The sequence below is a fragment of the Podarcis cretensis genome (genome assembly GCF_951804945.1).
Source record: "Podarcis cretensis genome assembly, chromosome: 4".
NCBI lineage: Eukaryota > Metazoa > Chordata > Lepidosauria > Squamata > Lacertidae > Podarcis > Podarcis cretensis.
In genome coordinates, this window is record NC_137173.1 from 64051762 (window position 1) to 64070272 (window position 18511).

General features: G+C 43.4%; 1 long non-coding RNA gene across 1 annotated transcript; it reads left to right on the forward strand.

The window, feature by feature from the left end:
* Positions 1 to 8517: 8517 nt before the first annotated feature.
* LOC307214016 lies at positions 8518 to 16642 on the forward strand. Its single transcript, XR_013837835.1, has 3 exons — positions 8518 to 8604; positions 12267 to 12461; positions 16571 to 16642. It is a non-coding gene; the product is annotated as an uncharacterized lncRNA (long non-coding RNA).
* Positions 16643 to 18511: the final 1869 nt, after the last annotated feature.

Genomic DNA, 18511 nt, shown 5'->3' on the forward strand with positions numbered 1-18511 from the left:
CCGCTTTGCCGGTGAGTCTTGGGGAGGACCGCTCCCCCTGCAAGCCCATTCTCCACCTTGGGCCTGGGGGCGGGCCCCAGACTCCACCTCAGCATATAAGGCTCCACGGAGGCCTCGGAACATCGCTGCTGCCGCTTTGCCGTGCGTTTGTGGGGACGGCTCTTCCCCCTGCTAGCCCATTCTCCATCTTGGGCTTGGGGGACGGGCCCATACTCCACCTCAGCGTGAAGGACTCCAAGGAGGCCCGGGACACTGCTGCTGCCGCTTTGCCGGTGAGTCTTGGGGAGGACCGCTCCCCCTGCAAGCCCATTCTCCACCTTGGGCCTGGGGGCGGGCCCCAGACTCCACCTCAGCATATAAGGCTCCACGGAGGCCTCGGAACATCGCTGCTGCCGCTTTGCCGTGCGTTTGTGGGGACGGCTCTTCCCCCTGCTAGCCCATTCTCCATCTTGGGCTTGGGGGACGGGCCCATACTCCACCTCAGCGTGAAGGACTCCAAGGAGGCCCAGGACACTGCTGCTGCCGCTTTGCCGGTGAGTCTTGGGGAGGACCGCTCCCCCTGCAAGCCCATTCTCCACCTTGGGCCTGGGGGCAGGCCCCAGACTCCACCTCAGCATATAAGGCTCCACGGAGGCCTCGGAACATTGCTGCTGCCGCTTTGCCGTGCGTTTGTGGGGAGGGCTCTTCCCCCTGCAAGCCCATTCTCCATCTTGGGCTTGGGGACGGGCCCATACTCCACCTCAGCGTGAAGGACTCCAAGGAGGCTCGGGACACTGCTGCTGCCGCTTTGCCGGTGAGTCTTGGGGAGGACCGCTCCCCCTGCAAGCCCATTCTCCACCTTGGGCCTGGGGGCGGGCCCCAGACTCCACCTCAGCATATAAGGCTCCACGGAGGCCTCGGAACATCGCTGCTGCCACTCTGCCGTGTGTTGTGGGGAGGGCTCTTGCCCCTGCAGGCCCACTCTCCACCAGGCCAGGGGGCGGGGCCCACGCTCACCACCGACGCAGCCTCGGGGACACTGGTGCTGCTGCAGCGGTTGTTGGAAGTGTTTTTATATGTTTTAAACTGTTTTTATTTTTTTTTTGCTTTGTTGTACCACCATAAGCGGTGGTTTTTATCCATGTACTTTTATTTTGTTTTGATTTATTGTGAGTTGGGGTGGGGTGGTTGGGGAGTGGGGTGGGGATTGGTTTTGTTTTTATGTAATTGTTTTTCTTTGGTTGCTTTTATATTCTGTAAATGGAGGCAAGTATGAGGCTTGGGATTCCTACTGTGGAGGGGCGAGGGAGGTATGGCGGTGGGGGCAGATGTCATAGGCGAAGGGGATCGAGATACGGATATGCTCGTACCCCTTCCAATCTGCGCCCCATCCCGAGAGACGAGGGTAGGGTGAGCAAGGATTACTCACCTCCGTCACTGGTGTTGTGCAATGCCAGGTCTATAGGCAACAAAACCGCCACCCTGCGAGATTTCTTCACCTCGCAGGGGGTTGACCTGGCATGTGTGACTGAGACCTGGGTGCGCGAAGGGGATACTGTTACCCTACGAGAGATGGCGCCCCCGGGTTTCTCCGTCCTTCACCAGTCGCGGACTGTGGGCCGGGGGGGAGGGGTGGCGTTATTAATCCGGGAAGATTGTTCTTTCAGGGCTCTACCATCGCCATCGATCCCCGGCATTGAATGTGTTGGCCTAGTGTGGGGCTCCGAGGTGAGCTTGGCTGTCTGGCTGGTGTACCGGCCACCTAGCGCACCAGCAGCCACCCTGTCAGGCCTGCTGGAGGCGGTGGCCGGCTGGGCCTTGGAGTTCCCTAACCTATTGGTATTGGGGGACTTCAACACCCATGCTGATGCCACTCCCTCCTCACAGGCTCTGGACCTGGTGTCTTCCATGGCGACACTAGGGCTCTCCCAGTTTGTTTCGGGCCCCACACATCAAGCAGGCCACACGCTGGATTTGATCTTTGGCGTCGGTATAGATGTGATCATGTTTCCTTCGATGAAGGTGCCATGGTCTGATCACTATGCTCTGAAAGCCAGGATTGACGTTCCACCCCCACCCTGCTTGGGTGGCGAGCCAATTTGGGCTCGCCCGCAGAGGCTGATGGACCCTGATAGATTCCGTCAAGCCTTGCGGGACCTTTCTCCCCCTGGCGACTCATTGACTGAGCGTGTTGAGGCCTGGAATACCCAGCTCCTGGCAGCCATCAATGAGATCGCACCTAAGCGCCCTCTGCGACCCCGCAGAAACCGGGCTCCCTGGTTTACCGAGGAGCTCCGGAAAATGAAGCGGGACCTCAGACGGCTAGAGCGAGTATGGCGGGGTGCCCGTGACGGAGCCTCAAGAACATCTTATAGGGTTTTTATGAAAACCTATGAGATGGCAGTGAAGGCCGCTAAAAAGTCCTACTTCTCGGCCTCCATTGCATCCGCTAGCTCTCGCCCGGCACAATTATTTAGTATAATTCGGTCTTTAACGTCCCTCGAAGGACAGCCAAATTTAAATAACAATTTGACACACAGCTGTGAGGCATTTGCGAGCTTTTTTGCGGAGAAGGTCTTGTTGCTCCGCCATGACCTCCCTGCCAATTTGGATACAATAAAGGAACTGGAGGCCCCTCGACTGTCCTCGGGTTCAGTATTGGACCACTTTGACTGGATATCCCCAGCTGATGTAGACAGATTCCTCCGAGCTGGAAAGCCCACCACCTGTCCTCTCGACCCGTGCCCGTCCTGGCTGATTAGAGCGTGTCCAGAAGAGGTGCGGGCCCCCCTGGGGGATATCATCAATCTGTCCCTTGGCACCGGGACATTCCCAGGGGAACTGAAGGAGGCAGTGGTGCGCCCGCTCTTAAAGAAAACATCATTAGATCCCTTAGATCTATCCAATTACCGCCCGGTTTCGAATCTTCCATTCCTGGGTAAGGTGATTGAGAGAGCGGTTGCTGAACAGCTTGGTAGGTTTCTGGATGAAACATCAGCTCTGGATCCATTCCAGTCCGGCTTCCGCACTGGTCATGGGACCGAGACGGCTCTGGTCGCCCTAACAGATGATCTCCGCAGGCAGCTGGATCGAGGCGGGTCGGGGCTGCTGATTCTTCTAGACCTGTCAGCAGCCTTCGACATGGTCGATCACGAACTCCTGGACCACCGCCTTGCCGACGTGGGGATCCAGGGCACAGTCCTTCAATGGCTGCGCTCGTTTCTCTCTGGTCGGGGACAGAGGGTGGCGCTTGGGGGGGAATTGTCATCCCGCCACTCCTTGGTGTGTGGTGTGCCTCAGGGTGCAATACTCTCCCCGATGCTTTTTAACATCTTTATGCGCCCCCTCGCCCAGCTTGTCCGGAGTTTTGGGCTGGGCTGCCATCAGTATGCTGATGACACCCAACTCTATTTGTTGATGGACGGCCACCCGGACTCGGCCCCAGACACACTGATCAGATGCTTGGAGGCTGTGGCTGGATGGTTACGTGGGAGCCGGCTGAAGTTAAATCCTTCGAAGACAGAGGTCCTCTGGCTGGGACGGGACGACGTGGGACTGAGGGGGCAACTCCCATCTCTTGCGGGGGTGCAATTAGTGCCAGCACCGTCCGTTAAGAGTTTGGGTGTAATCTTCGATACCTCCCTCTCCATGGAGGCGCAGATTGCAGCTACAACAAAGGCGGCATTTTTTCATCTCCGCCAAGCTAAGCAGTTGGCTCCTTACCTCTCTCGCCCTGACCTAGCCACTGTGATCCACGCGACGGTCACCTCCAGACTGGATTATTGTAACTCGCTCTACGTGGGGCTGCCCTTGAGACTGACCCAGAAACTCCAGCGGATGCAGAATGCTGCAGCGAGACTCCTTACGGGGTCCTCGCTTAGAGATCACATTCATCCGGTGCTATACCAGCTGCACTGGCTCCCGGTGGAGTACAGGATCAGGTTTAAGGTGCTGGTTTTAACCTTCAAAGCCCTATACGGCCTAGGGCCCTCGTACCTACGGGACCGCCTCTCCTGGTATGCCCCACAGAGGAACTTACGATCTTCAAATAAAAACACCTTGAGGGTCCCAGGCCTCAGAGAGGTTAGGCTGGCCTCAACTAGAGCCAGGGCTTTTTCGGCTGCGGCTCCAACCTGGTGGAACGCTCTGTCACAAGAGACAAGGGCCCTGCAGGACTTGACATCTTTCCGCAGGGCCTGCAAGACAGAGCTGTTCCACCTGGCATTTGGTCAGGGCGCAGCCTGACCCCCTCCTCTGGCAATCTTTACAAAGCTTTAGGTTATGGTTGCCATCAATTTTGATTTTAATTCATTTTTATAATGTTTTATAATGTCACACTGTTTTAATGTTGTTAGCCGCCCTGAGCCCGGCTTCGGCTGGGGAGGGCGGGATATAAATAAAATTTATTTTTATTATTATTATTATTATTATTATTATTATTATTATTACTGAACAAATACCTCTTTGGATTCCATTTGTTTGTTACGAAAATAAAATAATCACAATAATCATTTTATCTATCATTTATATCATCTCTCTCTCTCTCTCTCGTCTATCATTTCCCTTTGGTATGCAAAAGCTGTATCAGCAAGTTCGCTACTAGGACCTGATTGCCCAGCAGAGTAGCTTGGGAAGGCTCCCCCCACCCCTTCCTAACAAATAACCTATTTCTTACATGGACCCACAAAAGCTCACTAGGTATTTCCACACTGCTACTACACTTCTGCTACGCTGCACTACCACTTAAATATGTGTTTTCTCTACATGTCTCATAAACGTGCTGGCTGAGTAGCACAAGGCTACATCTCATGCTGGTTCCATGTTCTACTTTGGAAGGAACCCTTAACTACAGCTGCCCAGTTCAAACTTTACGGGAAACCTAGGTTTAAAAAATGGGGATATATTCCCCAAAGCTTGGCATGTGATGGAAGAAAAGGATGAGGATAAAGTGTACAGACACACTGCTTGTTACGGGTCCCATAAACCATGGTTTATTGGGCCAAGATCATGATGCTTGAATCAAGTCAACCTGTGTTCTTCTCCATAGTAAGTTTCTGTGGAACAGAAGGAATACACAAGAATATATTCGACATCAAAAATAGTGTTGGCTGCTATTCCCTTCTTCTTTCCCCCCATCAACACACTTCTATATAAATAGAGCTGTGAAATATTTAGTCACAGAACGTATGGACCCTTCATCTCCATGCTGGGAGAAGCTTCCATTGATTTCTAAAAGCACAGTTAGGGGGCACTGCTGCTGTGTTTCCTGTATTCAGGCCACTTCCTGCTTTGCTGTGACCCTGAACCCTCTCCCTTGGAAGGAACTGGGTCTGATACATACTGGGTGGGATACAAGTTGCTTTAATTCACATCTTCTCAGCATTCAAAGCATGCCACCAAAACAGTTCAGTGTCTTAACTTTCCTTTTTTCAGCTCTAATGCTAATTGTAGCAAGAATCTGAGCAGCTCTCATTATTGATCACTTTGGGATTTTTGTAGATAATGGGCTAATTGCTTGTTTGTTAGTCATTCTTGCAAATAATTAACAAAAGCAAAGTACAAGGTGATTGTGTCTGTAAGGGAAAGCTTGCAGGGGTGAAACAGCAAGTGTGTCATACAACTCAGAAAACTATGCTGTGAGAGGCAAGCAGGAGCCATTACAACTAGGTCACAGCTGTTATGACAAAGCAGTCTCTTTGAAAAAAGGATTGCTCCTACAACTTCAAAGGTGAAGCTAATTTGTTTAGCTTGTCACATGAACACCAATGTAATGAATTACATTGGTCTTTGGGCTTGCTAGGTATTCGACCAACATAACAAGTTCGTCTAAGTCTTTGCTATATTTGCATTTCTGCCGATAGGGAATTCATTCATAATTAGTCATTTCCTGTTCTCTAAACTATCCGGATGGCAGCACTAATCTACCAAGATGGTCTGGGTTCTCCATTCACTTAAGCACAAAAATCCCCTATTTGTCTCTGACAGGGAATGTATTGTTACACACTACCTCTATCTCTGAGTGGTGTGAGATCACAGTGTTTTCCAAATAAATATTCAGGGTTTGTGTTTCCCTTAGAAATTAGGCACAGCAGAGATTGAAATTGGGGGTAGAAAAATCAATAAGCAGCCCTTAGGTTCAGCCAGCGTATCCTTCTCCAAGGCACTATCCTCCTGATTTCTTGGCTAGGCAAAGCTTTCTCCAAATTTGGAAGAAAACAGAAGTCTGAAGTTTGAGATAAGTAAAAGCAGTTATGAGGACTTTACTTATCTTCTGTGGTACATGGTTGGGTAAAAAGGTGACTATTTCTGTAGTCTATGAGAGTTAGCTCTCATTAGGAGTAAGCAAAATTAACCAATTCACCTCCATAATTGTTCCCAAATTCTGACACTCAGCTTAATTCTACTTCGAAATTCAGATTCTGGAATGTACCTTGCAAAATTCTGCACATTCACCATATAACTAAAAGTAGAACAAAAATATAATTTTATTATTGATTTTGAACTTTGGTTTTGTTTTTAAAGAAAATGTTCCATGATGAAATAGTTTAAGTATACATTTATCTGTTATTCTGGCTTCTGCCATAGTTTTTTGGGCTGTGGGTGGGGAAAAGGCTTCCCTTAGCTGAGTTCATTGGGCTTTTCTTGAAATCTTAGAGTGAGAGAACTTGGAAAGAGCTGTCATTTTAACCTAATGTCTTTATTTGAGAAAATGAGGACTGGTGCAATAGTATTCCACCACTGGTTATTTATCATTGCAATGTTGTACTCATGCACAATTTCACAAATTTAAACATGGTGGGGGGGGGATAAAACAAGCTTATTTCAAACAATTGGCAGTTTAATTTCTCCACCCCCTAGACTCACCGAATACACAATTGTAGAATCCACCCCATCATTTTTTATCTGGGAGCCATTACAGAGCTAAAGAACTGCAAAATTTGAAGCAGTATCTGGATTAGGTCTATTACCTTCCCTAAGGCCCTTTGGGAGAAAAGGCAAGATATAAAATGATTATGATTGTTATGATAATTAAGAAATGCTTTAGGATGTAAAAATTGATCCTCCTCAATTGGGCTATATTCCAAAATATTAGTTACATTTGAAAATGACTAGTTGTTCATGTGATTAAAATACTGCCCTGAAATACCCATGAATTACTATTTCATCAGGAATGAGCGGTGCTGATGCAAAGTCTTTCAAAGTGATTAGGTTGGTACATGCAGTAAGAAATTCACAGCCCAATCCTATATGTGTCTGCTCATAAGTATGGCCCATCAAGTTCCTCCCAGATATAGGACTGCAGCCTTAGAAATGTCACAGACCACATAGGGAGTGTCATCATGTGGAAATGGCATTGGGTTTCTTCTGTGTGGAAGCATATGCATCAGATTGTCATAGTGGAAAGCTCTCCTTTATATTGCTTAGTGGTATTTCTGCTCAAGGCAACAGAAATATGGGCCAATGAATTATCCTGCTGATGCTTTTTCACACTAAAGAACTCTCAGAGAAAATGTAAATCATTTAGTCAATCTACCATATACATGTGATTATTTTAATGGGAAAAGGTGAAATGAAATGGTAGAAGGCATTGAACTTGATACAGGAAAATGGATTAAGTCAAAGGGAATCTATCCCACTCTGATTCTTCAACCACAAGGTATAATGAGGCTCAGAAGCTGCAAACTATATTTGACCTTTAAAAGGAAGCAAAGAATTAAATCAAACTAAATGTTGTTTCTGTTCAATGAATCTTTACATACTATATAATACTTTGGAGAATGAAATTTTGAAGAATGAACTTTAACTCGGCTGGCAGTTGCAATAAATGCTGGTGCATTATATTAAATAATAGACAGCATTGTTAAATCAGGCCATATCATTCTAATTGCTATAACCCAAAGGATTCACTAAGAGGTATATGGGGCCATACCTGAAACAAACATTCTTTCTATTACTACCTTCACACAAACACACACCACTTTCAGGGTGTTTATAGCATTTAGGGTGGCATTCAATGAAGTTTTACACAGATTAGATTCACTGAAATCAAGGTACATGACTGTTAGGTCCATTAATTTCAATAGGTCTACTCTGAGTAAACAATTGAAGTGTTTTCTTGTTAAAGACCATAGTGGTCTAATATGTTGACCTCTGGTTTGCATATTGATTTCTATATATTATGAGGTTAGAGAAGGCTCTATCAAGAATGGGTCCAGAGAAGAGCAGGGCTCTATCAAGGATGCTTGCTATACTATCTGGGCTTCTCTGTGTATACATTTGCTGGATAAAGGAGCCACAGTTCAATAGTGGTACAAATGTTTTCCATATATAAAGTGCCGTGGATTTTAACGAAAGGATCTTTGGGTCTAGGGAAAATATTTGGCTGAGACACTTCAGACACAACTGTATCACTAAAATAGACTATAATGGTACTGCACTAGATGGAGCAATGATTTGACTGCTTAAAGCTGCATACTCAAGTATAGCCACAGACAGGGTACTAAGTGACCTGCCTCCCATTGACTTTAACAGGCCAGGCATCAAGCCACTTCAGCCTTCAAGTGGACTCTGAACAAGAATTGCATTCCAGGCCATTTCATTGCATGTTTCTCCTAATATACAAAGGTCTGTATTTAATATGCACGTTTTTGTAAGCAATTTTCTATGCTATAGTCATACTATAGTGGATTTTTATATCTTATCTTCACCAAGATGTGCATTTTAATGCACCCTTTCCCCTAAATTTATTTTTCCCTCTCCCACACATTTTGTATTACTGCAAAATTCAGAAACTGAAAATTTCAAAAGATAGCTGTGTTTTGGAAATTACATATTAGGTAGGTTCCTCTTAAGATGTGAGCCAGATCAAATTTCTCCCTTATCTCTAGCTGTTGTCTTGGAATTATATCGAAACATGCTTCCCCCTATCTCTTAGAAAGTTTTTTCTGCTGTTAATCTTGCCAGTGTACTTACTTGGATAACATTTGCACACTTCATGCATTATTCACATAAAGGGACAACACAGATACAAGGAAAAGTGGTGCTGCACATTCAGCCCCGCTGAGTCTGTGTGGCTCTTTCTAGCCAAAGACTTTTTTTTAACCACGAAGGACTCAAAATCATGCAGGTTCCCTCCATGAGTAGAAAAGGCTTCTCACTTTTGAAGTTATCTTCTCAACACCAATAGGGCCACAATGAACTATGTGGAAAAGACTCTCTTGAGAAGTTGTGGATTCTGCTCTATTGGAGGTTTTAAAGCAGAGATTGGATAGTCATCTGTCATGGATGCTTCAGTTGAGATTCTGGCACTGCAAGGGGTTGGGCAGGAAGACCCTCGGGCCCCTTCTAACTCCCCAGTTCTGTGATTCTGTGACTACTAGGAATGGGGGAGGAATTTTATTCAATTCACATTTAAAGGCTAACCTACCAAATCGGAACATTCTGGGACATTATACAAACCAAAACACAGCCAACCTTCAAAAGTCATGCTTCTCTGAATTCTGTAATGCAGTTCTCCAGCAAAGTAATGTTTACAAAAACACATACTGTATTTTTTGCTCTATAAGACTCACTTTTTCCCTCCTAAAAAGTAAGGGGAAATGTGTGTGCGTCTTATGGAGCAAATGCAGGCTGCGCAGTTATCAAGGATGCCAGAACAGCAAGAGGGATTGCTGCGCAGTGATCCCTCTTGCTGTTCTGGCTTCTGAGATTCAGAATATTTTTTTTCTTGTTTTCCTCCTCCAAAAACTAGGTGTGTCTTGTGGTATCTTGGAGCAAAGTGTCAATAGAAATGCATATATTAATGAAACTGTCAAACAGAAATGCATTATATTAGGGGGAAATGCCCAGGACAAATGTGTATATTTTGGAGAAATTTGCACTAAAATGCTGGTTAATGTTAAATGAGGACTGGCTCAAAGTAAGCTTCATGGCTGAGTGGAGAATTGAACCCTGGTTTCCCATGTCCAAGTTCAACACTGTGGCCACACTGACTCTTCACTAAGTAAAGCATGAAAAAGGATATTGTTTTACTGAAATGGAAATAAGTTCAAGTAAAATACAGTTATGCAGATTTGTTTGTTTTAATGATGTTTACACTCTCCATGCTAATAGAAAAGAAAATGCAGCTAGTGCACAAGTGAATAAATCAACTACTTGTAAAATAAACCCAGAGATTTTGTTTCTCCTCTCCCAATTACAATTTCAGTTCAAAGTATGATAAGTATAGCAGCATGCTAACACGGATGGGTGCACCACTTTCGTAATCAGCAATGAAACCAAAATGAGATAAGATGGTTCAGGTTTAAATACTCTACCTCCTGAAATAAAAATGAAATGAAATTATGGCACAATAGTTTTCACTTTAAATAATTCTGAAGAATTGATCATATCAAGGAGATGAAGCATGTAACATTAGTCCAAGCAAACAACTGTCTCCAAAGCATTATGTAATTGCTGAAGCTTACTCACATGGCTAGTTCCATTATTTCAGTAATTTACAGAAAAGCACAGAATCAGTGGCGCTGAATTAAAGCATAGATCTATTAATCTGCATATCATCCCTCCTGATAGTCATGTTTTCATCAATTATAGAACTAAGAATTAAGCTAGAGATGCTTAAATAGATGACTGGTTTCTTCTGGACATGACATAAATCTATAGGAGTGGATCATAGTGTTTCATGCCACCCCAATCTCTGTACAGTGCAAAATCCCAGGGGTTTAGTTTCCTCGAATTGAGGGATAGCAGAGACTGTGGTGTCTGTGTGACATATGGTTTATTTACACATATATATATTAATTTCCCAAGAGGGTCACAGCCTTAGATTCAAGGAGAAATCAGGCATGGTTCTATCTCACAGGCTTCAGCCTGCAGTCTGCATCCAGCTTCTACCTCACATACCCAACTCTCAACTCTGGCTTTTTTCTTTCTAACTACTAGCAAGTTGAGGGAGTGGGGGGCACCCCTTTGCCACCTCACAGAGACGGCTCATCTTTCTTTAAAAGATAAAGGGACCCCTGACCATTAGGTCCAGTCGTGACCGACTCTGGGGTTGCGGCGCTCATCTCGCTTTACTGGCTGAGGGAGTCAGCGTACAGCTTCCGGGTCATGTGGCCAGCATGACTAAGCCGCTTCTGGTGAACCAGAGCAGCGCACGGAAACGCCGTTTACCTTCCCGCCGGAGCGGTACCTATTTATTTACTTGCACTTTGACATGCTTCTTTCTTTACTTCTATTCAAAATGGATCTTGGATAGCAGTTCTCTGTTTGAGACATTGGGGAGGTGCCCCCAATTAGAGTACACAAAAATGGACTCAGACATTTTATGAGATAACTTTGTTATTTGGAAAGGCACTTCTCCTATCACATCTCTGGGAATTGTTTCATGTTATGAACTGCAGTCCCTGAGTCTGGCCTTCACGGCACACGTTTACAATTTGTTTCTTCTCTGAAATGATGGGCATATGGCATCCTCCTGCCCTCACAAGATCTGCATCAACTATTGCTGTCTGTTGATGGGTAGTAATTCTTCAAAATGTCACACACCATATAACCATTACAGGGGGGGGGATCGTAGCCCCTAATACAGCACTAAAACAGCTGACTCCAGTTCACCACTCTAGAAGTGCTAAATGGGGAGCAATACTTTGGATCCTCTCTTGATTTAGGTTCCTGCTTCCTATCAAGGAAAAACTGCGTCTTCATGGTGAACTACATTTCATGGCATTTTATTAGCAAGGTCTCCTTGTATTCATTTTGTGTTAAATTACTCCGTCTTCCGACCCCACTCCACCAACCACCACCCCATTTTATGTCAATGATTAATATACAGAAGGTACTCAGTCTGCTGGTTTTATGCTGATATAGCAACAGCTTATGCACTATTTGTGTCTTGCTGTTTGTCACACCTCAGTAATTTTACTAAATGTTCCCGCCATTCTCTAATGTTGTAAAGAATGAGCAGGTTCCATCAATTTACAACCAAAATACTGAACAGAAAGGCGTCTCATAAAACAGCACCAAAGTGGCGCCTGTAAAGATCATGCTCAAACAACCTAACTGCCAACCAGGGCCATGAAACAGATAATGTGTTAAGCAAGATTGATTCATGAAGCCTGATTTGAAACATATATCTGAGGCATCTATTGAACAGAATAATTTGGAAGGAAATGACCAGAATGCATGCATGTGCCTAGAATGTATGCTTGCGCACAAGGTGAGCATCAGGAGGATTGAAAACAAGTGGGAGACTGCTGGGTACAAAAATGTGTTTGTTCTTCCCTCAGGCATGTAGCTGGGGGCTGCTTGTACAGAGGAATGAACTGAAGGGCAAGAACCAGAGGACAAGGGCTAAAGTGGATCATTGCTGAGCTGATCAATTTCCATCTTCTGCAAACAATGGCAGCATCCTTGCAGTTATTGACAGAAAGGTAATTATCACTAACCTCAGAACTTTGCAGTGTGTGTTCATATTGCACCAGGTGAGAAAGGAAGTGAAAAATCACTTGGTTTGGGGTTTTTACCTTTGGTTGGATTGTTATTCAGCAGACATATCCTTCTGAACATGATTGTTGTTGTTGTTTAGTCGTTTAGTCGTGTCCGACTCTTCGTGACCCCATGGACCAGAGCACGCCAGGCACTCCTGTCTTCCACTGATTATTGTTTGTTAATTGTTTAAGCATTTTATTGAATTAAACGGTGAGTTGGGTGGGGTGGTGAAGTGCATGCAAAGATAGTGTGATAGTTCTGAATTCTTGCTTTGTGAGGATAGATAGGTAGTCTTCTGATTCTATTTTGATGTATTTATGTTTTAAATAGATTATTTGGTTTTTTATCTTTTATTTATGTACATTGTCTTGAGAGATGTTGTGTAACACATGGGCTATTATTAGCCATGGCAGCAATTTCACTAAATGTGGAATATATATGTGTGTGTGTTGTGTGTTATATATGTTATATATATTTGTTATATTTATATATAAAACTACTTTGCAACACAAGGTCCTCTAATGTTGGCTCCATACAGCAGTACCATCTATAATATCATGAAGTTTTAATCTAAAATTAACGTTGTGATGACCATCAATTTATTTTGTGGCATGGATTAATAAAATGTCCATCGAACCTGAGTTGTATCTATTTTTTAAAAAAATAATATTTATTAAAGTTTCAAAAATTACAGAAAGAAAAAATAAACAATGCCACATTAAACAAAAGCAAAACAACACATCACAATGTAAAAAAAGAAAAAAAACAGAGAAATAGAACCCGTTAAACAAAAACAAAAACACAAAGAAAAATGCATCAAATCTCCTCATTACTAATCTTTCATTAGCTTATTTCCTTGACCTCCTCCCATCTCCCTTTTTTGTATTCTAGGTCAATTATCCATTTCAGCAAATCCTTTCCCTCTTTTAAAATTTTTGTCTTGTAAATTGTCTTAATATAATGTAACTTTACTTTTCCTCCCTTCACCAATTAACAGTCAGTTATTCCCAAATCCTTTATATCATTCCTGCTAAAATCATATAATATTATTCCAACATCCTTCTAACAGATATTAATTTTACAATGTTTCTGTAAATAGTCTTTAAATTTCCTCCAAATAACATTTCTGCTAAATCCATAAAATATCAATCCACCAATTATCTATCACTCATTAATTTTGCAATATTTCTATATATAAACTTTAAATTTTTCAGTCTTCTTCCATCAATTCCTCTCCCTGGTTTCGGATTCTGCCAGTCCTTTCCGTCAATTCCGAGGCTCTTAACTCTTTTCCAGGTCCCTTCTGCCGATCTCCTTCATATTCTTTGATGCTAGAGAGCAAATCTCAAGAAAACTCCATCTTAACAATATTTTTATTCCTTCTGGACTGTTCAGCCAAATTTCCATAGTTGAGGCTAGGGTCAATAAAGTATTTCAGGTCGTATTTCAAGATTCTTCCAAATCCAAAGGCCCCCAAACCTTCAATCTCCTCCAAGTCCAAGTCCATGTCCCAAAAATCAATTAATCCCTGGATAGAGGGATCATTCCGACTTTCCTTCTTCAGTCCAAACTGGGAACCAATCCTTGAAATCTGACTTTTTCTATATTCAATCATAGAAGGCCTCAATTTATAGTCCTCAATTTGCTTCTGTAAAACTAAGAGTCCCACTTGTGTTATTTTAGCTTCAAAAACAACAACTTTTTCCTTTTCCTCCACCATTTGTTCTGCCAAAGTAGGTTCTTGTGCCAAGTCCTGAATTATTTCTGTATTGGTGCTCTCTTCTCGTATCAAATTAGTCACTTTCTGTTCCAAGTTATCAACTTTAAAAGTCGTGGCATCCGTCTTTTTATTAAGCTCTTCCAGCGAATGACTTATTTTACATAATAGAGTCACAATATCTTCTCCTATCAACATTTTGAATAGTCCAAGGTCAATCACTGGTTCTCAGAATCCTTATCTTGCAGCTGGAAATCCCCCAGTTACACTCCTATAACAGTTTCAAAAGCTCCTTCTAGAGGGAAACAGTCTCCACTTGTATCAGTTCTTTCAAGCACAGCTCAAGCAATAAACAAAGTTTCAATTTTCGGTTACTTTTCCTCCATTTTGAATGCAGAAGAGGACAATAGAAACAGTATCTTGCTCTTATTTCAACTAGCTGTCAAATCCGTTCTGTCAACGAACTTTCCCCAAACGTCATCTGGCAACCCGTTCCCAGTTTCAGAGCTGAGGTGATTTGATTTTCCCCTCACTCCTGCAGGCTTACTAAGTTCAATTCAAAGCTTCCCCCCTCTTCACCTGCCTCCAAGGGGGGTTCTGTATTTTTAACCGATGGAAATTTAATCTTTTATCAAAGGCTTTCAAAGGCTTTAGCTTGTAACATCTTTGCTTCAGTCTATTTACAAAAGCGGAAGGCGGACTTCCTGTTTATGACCTTCCCGCTTCGGCACCGAATTAAGATACTTAAAAATCCAATTTTTCGTTCTACTCACGGGTAGTTGTTTAAAATCCAATTGTCCACAGGAAAAAGTCAGCGCTCTCCAGCAACAGCAATGCGGCTTCACTCCGTGAAAGAAGCGGTCGATTCAAAGCACCGCACCGCTCATCCCATGTCGCTCCGGATCCCCTAAACAGGGTTTCCCCGCGAGTAGGGGAGGCACAAAAGGTGCCAGCCAAATCCCAGGTTCACAGGTTTCTTCCACCTGTGATTTCAATGGGTCTCCGCCTTCGCCGTGGCGGTCAGACCCTGTTTTTCACGGAGTAAGTTCCTCCCGATCGGAGGAACTCAGCCATTGCCGGAGGCGCCAACCCGGAAGTCTGAATCTGAGTTGTATCTAACTAAGTTCTACATAGAATAGCCCTAATAAAGTTAATGGATTGTGGTCAACAAAATCATACTCAGAGTAAACCTACTGAACCTACATTAGTCATGTCTATTAACTTCAATGTGTCTATGCTGAGTTGAACACCCAAAGCAACTAAGTTAATTGTGTCCATTAATTTTAGTGGGTCTACTCTAAGTATGACTAACACTGGATACAACCCCTTATATATTTTAAATGCATAGTAAACATTTGCATCAGAGTTTTATTGCACTTGCTTTGCCACTTCTGAAAACACAACAAAAACAGCTTGTCATGGAAACAAATGTGTCTTCTGATCAAACCACAAATTCCACTGGCTTACGCTCATCAGCTGTTTGGGCTTCAGCAAACATATAATACCTAGGAAGTGTGGCCATTCTTTTACAGATTTCCTTTACAGTGAAATTAATGTATGCCCCAGTGTAACAGCTGTCTTTCATTTATCTGATTTTTATTAAAGCTGAAGTATGCCAGTTCTGATTAACCGACTTAAAAATATATATATTCCTTCTCACTTTTTAATTCCATTCTCTTGGAGTGGTCCCCTCTCCTGTAGTACAGCATAATGTAAAAACACCCAGAAGCTAGTACCCTTAGAACAAAGCCTCTTTGAACATCAGTCAACTCCTATGGTTTGAGATCATGCACTGAAGAAAGTCATATATGAAAGGCCAGTCTCCTATGTAATAGGTTTCCTTTGAGACTCAAAACTTTAGTAAAGTCCTAGTTCATGATGAATGAAAGAGCAAAATTCCACTTTCGAACTAGATTGCCCAGAAGCCTGTTTCTCAGGATCTTTTCAGTGTGTGTCCAACTCTGAATAGACAGAAATAAGAGCCAAATATATCACCAGTGACATTCAAGTAAACCCATGTTAGAGATTAATTCATTTTGTTTAATAGCCATAGTGCTTGAAATAACGTGTAACTCCCAACTATCCTCAAGCACATTCTATGCAGGAAACTGGTGGATTTTACATATAGTTTTGCCACTTAATCAATAATTTAATTATTTGCAGCTACTCATGAAATTCTCAATCCGTCTCCCAAGTGTAGTGACACCATCCATCATCCTTTTTGTAGACACACTGATTTCTGTCAATTGCCTTGACAAAATGGTTTGTGTAGAGCATGAGCACTGCCGTCCCCTAATATTGTCCTTTTCTTGGAAATTGTGTGGTCATTTATGATTTTACAATGTTTTTTTTTTTACAATTACTGAAATCATTTTGATTGATAAGGTACTTGTGGAATGCCCAGGTTGAAGATCGGTCATGAGGAATTTCAGCAGTGACATAGAGGAAAAACAGGACACCTTGGTAGGTAAAACATTTATCCTTTCTTAACAATGGTAGATCAAGACTTTAATCTTGGAAAATAGTGAGTAGGAAGAGTTAGCTTGCTTTGTATGAATTTACTGTATAAAATATTCTGCAAAATCATTAAGTCCAATGAAAGTAAGCCCAATGCAAAGTCAAATACAGAATGCCCAGCTTATTTACAACTGTTTGCCTGCATTGCTCTGTGGTGCATAAATACTTTTCCTTGTAGACTTCCTCCACCCTCAGTAGAGGTCCCTCCCCCCCGGTGTATACTGGATGAGGCCAGAGAAATGTTGCATGTATCCCCACGTGGGGGAGGCTGAGGGGGCCATCACCCTCAGGGGGGACACATCGTGGTGCCCTGCCCCATCGTGAGCGTTTGTGTCCTTATCTTCGCCCTCCAGCTGGGGGGCAGCTGAGAAGGATGCAACAGGCATGTGCCCTGGTCCCTGCGAGTCCAGTGCAGCTTTTGCCAGCGGTGCTATGCTTGCAGGGGCCAGGGCATGCAACTGCTTGTGGCACCCCATATATATATATATATATATATATATATATATATATATATATATAATTTCCCATTGGACTCCAGTGTATAGTCTTAAGATTGCAAAATTGTGGCATTTTGAAATGAGCTTTGAAAGGTTTTAAAACTCAAAACGACTGGTGCTTCAGGACATGAATCATCCTGCAATCCCTAAGGAGGATTTTGTAGCATCTTTAATATGTAAATGATCCATCCAATCTATGCTTGATGCTCTGTGTGTGGCACTCTCTAACAATTACACTGTGAATGCAAGTGCTGGGCAGCTACAGCCCAGATCTGGTTTAGAGCCTGATTGGGCAACCTCAGATTAGGTCTGATCTGAGCCCCAAACCAAATTGGGGACTTGCAGAGCCCTAATCGTCTCGTTTAGGGCTTCCAGCCCAAATTAAACACGCAGTTGGTATCAAGGAAAGAGGGGGACAAGGGGATACAGGCAAAGACTCTCCCCCTGTGTGTTCAATCAAGGTTCTAAACTCTAACTAAACATGCAGTTGGCAGGGGGAGGACAGGTAAGAGTCTCTGCTTGTATCTCCTCCTTTCCTCCTCCACCATCAATGACATGTTTAATTAGGGTTCAAAACATATGCTTGCCACCCCCATTTTGTTAGCCTCAGATTGTTCTGCGTGGACCCAGCCTGACCCAAGGTGATCTGGGGCTGCCTTAATATGCTCCTAGCAAATCCCAATTGGGCTTGATTCAGTTGGGGATCATGGATTTGTCCAAAGTTGATGCACAGCCATAGCAAATAGCTCTAGAAGGAAAAATAAAACGAGCAAACTAGGCAACATGACTGCTGCTAATCAACACTTAGAGCTGAGTATAGCAGTATGTAGAAATTTGATCTGGGGGGGGGGGGGGGAGAGAGGATATCCAGGAATTTCTTCAGCCAGAGTTGGCAACCCTACCTAGCTGGAAAAGGTTCAGGATTGTGGTGTTTGCTTCATATTGAGGTGAGTCTTACAAACCTGCCTTGGTTTGTCATCCAAGCTGCACTCTGATAATACTCTTCAGGTGTTCAAAATGATCCTTTCATATTGTGAAGTATAGTAGAAAGTTATCATATACAACAGAGTTATGATTCAGCAAAATAATTATTTATTCTTTTCATATCAAACTCTGAATATTGATACTGCAGATTTTTGGGCCTGCAGGCAGCTTATGACACTACATGGAATCTCATTTACATTTAAGTCTTGTTCTTTAATATAACTTCACTTTTTATATAATGAGTAGCTGAAAAAGAAAACTACATTTCTGCCTATGCTTCACCATGTCTTTTTAGACGCCTTTTCTCTGCCTTGTTCATCATAGAATC